Source organism: Hordeum vulgare, chromosome 1H, assembly GCF_904849725.1.
Source record: "Hordeum vulgare subsp. vulgare chromosome 1H, MorexV3_pseudomolecules_assembly, whole genome shotgun sequence".
Taxonomy (NCBI): domain Eukaryota; kingdom Viridiplantae; phylum Streptophyta; class Magnoliopsida; order Poales; family Poaceae; genus Hordeum; species Hordeum vulgare.
Window position 1 is genome coordinate 497,867,323 of NC_058518.1, and position 5,594 is coordinate 497,872,916.

Genomic DNA, 5,594 nt, shown 5'->3' on the forward strand with positions numbered 1-5,594 from the left:
TCGGGGCCCACTCGGTAATACAACATCACACACAAGCCTTGCAAGCAATGTGACTTAGTGTAAGTTGCGGGATCTTGTATTACGGAACGAGTAAAGAGACTTGCCAGTAAACGAGATTGAAATAGGTATACGGATACTGACGATCGAATCTCGGGCAAGTAACATACCGAAGGACAAAGGGAATGACATACGGGATTATATGAATCCTTGGCACTGAGGTTCAAACGATAAGATCTTCGTAGAATATTTAGGATCCAATATGGGCATCCAGGTCCCGCTATTGGATATTGACCGAGGAGTCTCTCGGGTCATGTCTACATAGTTCTTGAACCCGCAGGGTCTGCACACTTAAGGTTCGACGTTGTTTTATGCGTATTAGAGTTATATGGTTGGTTACCGAATGTTGTTCGGAGTCCCGGATGAGATCACGGACGTCACGAGGGTTTCCGGAATGGTCCGGAAACGAAGATTGATATATAGGATGACCTCATTTGATTACCGGAAGGTTTTCGAAGTTACCGGGAATGTACCGGGAATGACGAATGGGTTCCGGGAGTTCACCGGGGGGGGGGGGGGCAACCCACCCCGGGGAAGCCCATAAGCCTTGAGTGTGGCACACCAGCCCTTAGTGGGCTGGTGGGGAAGCCCAAAAGGCTCTATGCGCCAAGGAGAAGAAAATCAAGAGAGAAAGAAAAAAAAGGAGGAGGTGGGAAGGAAGGGGGACTCCCTCCCACCAAACCTAGTCCAACTCGGTTTGGGGGGGGGAGAGTCCTCCCCCTTGGACTCGGCCGACCCCCTTGGGGCTCCTTGAGCCCCAAGGCAAGGTCCCCTCCCTCCCACCTATATATACGAAGGTTTTAGGGCTGATTTGAGACGACTTTTCCACGGCAGCCCGACCACATACCTCCACAGTTTTTCCTCTAGATCGCGTTTCTGCGGAGCTCGGGCGGAGCCCTGCTGAGACAAGGTCATCACCAACCTCCAGAGCGCCGTCACGCTGCCGGATAACTCTTCTACCTCTTCGTCTCTCTTGCTGGATCAAGAAGGCCGAGATCATCATCGAGCTGTACGTGTGCTGAACGCGGAGGTGACGTCCATTCGGTACTAGATCGTGGGACTGATCGCGGGATTGTTCGCGGGGCGGATCGAGGGACGTGAGGACGTTCCACTACATCAACCGCGTTCTCTAACGATTCTGCTGTACGGTCTACAAGGGTACGTAGATCACTCATCCCCTCTCGTAGATGGACATCACCATGATAGGTCTTCGTGCGCGTAGGAAATTTTTTGTTTCCCATGCGACGTTTCCCTACATAAAGACCCCCTCCTTCCCGCCTCCTGGTCTGCCCAAAAAGAGGTCTTTAGTCCCGGTTCGTGGCTCCACCCGGGACTAAAGGGGGTCTTTAGTCCCGGCCCGAGCCACGCACCGGGACTATAGATCCACCTATATAAGCGGGACTTCGAAAATTTCCAACCCAATTCGTCCATTACTCTTCTTCTTCCTCTCGTTCTCCTGCCCGGCGCGGCACAACGACGAACGTAACCGACGCCGTCAGGCTGCCCGCCGTCCTCCTCGTCGTTGCGCCGTCCTCCTCGCCGCCGCGCCGTCCTCCTCGCCGTCGCGCCGTCCTCCTAGCCGTCGCGCTGTGCTCCTCGCCGTCGCGCCGTCCTCCGTGCCGTCCTCCTCGCCAACACTCCGGCCAGTAAGCCCCCCGCCCCCTCCTCCCCAACACTCCGGCCAGTATAGAAGAAAAGATGAAAAAGGAGAAGAGAAGAAGAAAAGGGATAAGAAAGCAAAAAAAAGGAGAAGAAAAGAAGAAAAAGGAGAAGAAAAGAAGAAAAAGAAAATATTTTTTTGTCATTTAATTCCTATTGTTATTAGGTTTGTGCTAGATTATTAGGGTTAGTAATATTTAGAATTAGGTTAGGGTTACAAGAAGAAGAAATATGAACAAAAATAAAAAAATAAGATTAGGAAAAATGAAAATAAGAAGAGGAGGAGAAGAAAAGAAGAAAAAGTGTATATTGTATAGTGTATATGCTTAAGTGTATAGTGTATATAGAGTATAGTGTATAAGGAGAGGAGGAATTTTGCTATAGTGTATATAGTGTATAGTGTATAAGAAAAGAAGAAAAGAAGAGGAGGAGAAGAGAAGAAAAGAAGAGGAGGAGAAGAAAAATGAAAATAAGTGTTAATAGTTTAATTTTTCTATTGTATATGCTTATTAAGTGTTTATAGTTTATTTTTAGCAAGAAAATTAATAGAACTAGTTTATTTTTTTAGTTCATTTTACGATGCCTATCCCGCATCCTCGTCGTCGACTCGGCGGAGGACACCTGCTTGATCAGAGGGGCCCTGTCCGGGACTGGGCTCCGCCCGGCTGGTATAGGGAGGTGCTACCTTCCGGGGGCGTAGGTTGGTGAGGAGCCAGCCCGTCGTTGACCCGATCCTTGTTTGGTGGCGGTCGCATGGGCCAGTGAGGGTGCCGAGGCTTCCGGACACCGCGGAGGTGGTACGTCACTGTGTCAGCGAGGAGGATGAGCACGTCCGTCGCTACATGATTGCGTTGGAGGGCAGGTTCGAGCATACCTGGCAGGTTCTTCGGGGATCTCACTGGAGCTATGATCCTGTAATGGTTCCTTCTCTTTGGGTGTACACCGCCCGCGCCGATACCCGTCGGGCGCTACGGTTCTAGATGTATTAGTGATGCTATATGTATGATAGTATTCGAGGAGTATTAATGATAATATTCGACGATGTACGGACAAAAGTGATGATGTATTAGCTTATAATTGAATGCATGCAAATTTGAATACTACTTTATTTTACGATTTGGTTTTGCTTATTGAATGCTCAAATTGGAAAAGTACTCCTACTTTGAATACTATGCAGAAATCTAGGAGTCTCAAATTGGAAAAGTACTCCTACTTTGGTTTTTGGTACAAAGGTTAAGAGAATCCGTTTTTTGCAGAACTATGGATCCACATATCAGGAACCTCGAAGAGGAAGAACTTCTGGAAGATATAATCAAAGACGGCCCCGACGTTGAACTAGCTGAATCTCCGTCGTCATATCTAAACCAGGACGTTGGAATGGAGGTCGAGCGACACGAAGATGAAGCCGGTGGGGCAGGAGATAGGTCCAATGACGGAGAAGGTGATAGCTCCACTGATGGAGAAGCCGGTGAAGAGGAGAAGTCCGGCGAGGTGTACATATGAAGTTCGACAATCACTTGTAATATGTGAAAAATATTGGAGATAGCTCTATATTGTATACATATACATTCATTTGACGAATGTTTCTCCCTCTTAGGCCTCCACATCGAGCAAAACTACGAAACGAGGCCCGACTAGAAAGTTGGATGCACGGACGCATTACACATTTGAGGTGATATTTCCTACGGGCGAACCCAAGCTTCCTAAGAATGCTGCTGACACATTCAAGAAGCAATGCGGAGTTCTCGTTAGGGATCACGTCCCGATCAGCGTTCGGGAGTGGAACAAGCGCAAAGGGGCAGCCGATAGTGACTATGTCGCCGAAAGGTACAAAGATAATCTTTGGAATGATCTCATGTCACATTTCAACCTGCCAGAATGTGAGAATGAAGACGCCGCAGACAAACTGAGGGCCAAAGTCAAGCAGTGGACTCTGAAGAAGATGGTCGAACTGTTTCGTAGCTGGAAGAAGAATCTATGGAAAAACTATCTGAAGACACAGAAAGTGCTAGTATTTGAGGGGTATCTAGCCAAGCAGGCGAATCACTGGAAGGCATTTCAAGAGTACAAGGAGTCAGAAGATGCCAAGGCATTATCAGAAAAGAACAAGATAAATGCCGACAAGAAGAAATATCACCACAAGCTGGGGCCAGGGGGCTATGAGACTGCCATCCCAAAGTGGGATAAGAAAGAGAGCAAGATCTGATAGATAAAGGCGTCGTGCCTGAACCACTCCGTGATGAGTGGGAATTGAGAGCAAGAAATTGGTTCCTTGCGCATGATGGGTCGTACGACGAAACAACAGGGGACCTCATCTGCAATGACAATCTTAGGATACCCAGGGAGAATTGGAAAAGGATAGTGAAAGAAATTAAGAAGGGAAGAAGAAAGTTCACTGCAGATGGAGAGAAAGATTTGCTCAAATTGGTCCTCGGCAATGACGAACATGGAGGACGAACGCGAGGCTTCGGTCCTTCTTACCCGTGGTGGCTTGGGTTTGCCAGAGACCAAGACACTTACAGAATCCGAGAGAGAGCAAAGAAGCGGCAGCAGGATGAGGAGAATGACAAGTTCAACCAGTTGCTTGCCAGGATTAACGAGCAACAGAAGCAGATTGATGAGCTTAGAGGAGTACCGCGCCAGGAAGATCCTGCAGTTGATATTATCGGCGCCCCATCTAAGCGGAAAAGTAGCGTGGCTGAATCTGAGGCCCCGCCCGATGATGAACGAAGAATGATAGAGGGCGGTCCCGGCTACCCCGTGGATGGAATCAAGGAGTCAACATCATGTGAACTCCATCAGAAATTCAAGAACATATCCATGAAGGTGGCCGTCGAACAAGCTTTACCTTCTGGCCCTGATGCACGCTGGCATGGCCGTGAGATTCCAGCTGGCTTTGCTAAAGTCGGGGTGGATGAAATCATGACGGGGTTTAATGATATGGAGCTCGACATAGCTGGACCCGAAGATGAGAGGACACTCGGAGAAGTACTGGGTGGAGTCATCCTATGGGACAAGAACTACATCAAGCTTCCAGGCTCGGCCCCAAGGACAACACCGCCTCCGAGTCGTCGCAGGTCACCTACACCTCCATTACCTCCAAGCCCTCCACATGACGTCGGCCAGCACAACACGAGTCCATCTCGATCACCGCCGCCGGACTTGGGTCGTCCGTCTCCGCCGCCGCCCGCACATGATACTAAGCGGAAGCGTGCCAGGAAGAACGCTTCGTCGATGATTTCTAAGGGATGGAGCTCCCCAAAGCGCAAACTGTCGCCCCTCCCAAAGGTACCTCATGCTAATCTTCCTATCAGACCTTATGATCGTACCCCCGAGGAAAACGCCAGGATAGCAAAGGAACAACATGACACGCAGATGAAAAGGAAGGAACCCGAGCCCCGCCCGAAATACACCGAGAAGAACATAGCATGGGAAAAAGACTTCATAACCACTCCATCACAGTATGACTTACACTATAAGCCTGATGACTATACACGCACATTGCAGAAGGAAGTGAAAAAGAGCAGGTCACATGCAAGTGCAAGTGGGAGCAAATCAAGTTCAACTACAAGCAAGAAAAAATCAGACGTTCCTCAGCTTGGACAACAGGCGAAACAGTCGATCCCACCCTCAAGGTGTTAACCGAGAATGTTCCCCCTCCGGTGCAGGGGAAAGCTTTTGAAAAAGCAAAGGAGTTGGCGGATGAATGTGGTATCTTGGTTGAAAATTTGTTGGCTTCCCAAGACGACAGGATACCCAAGGCTGTGGTAGCCCCTAAGCCACAGTTTGTCATGGGAGAGCCTTTGGTCAGCAAAGATGATCTCCCAACAAATATGCGTTACTTGCATAAATGGTACTTAAGTGAATCAAAGAATGGG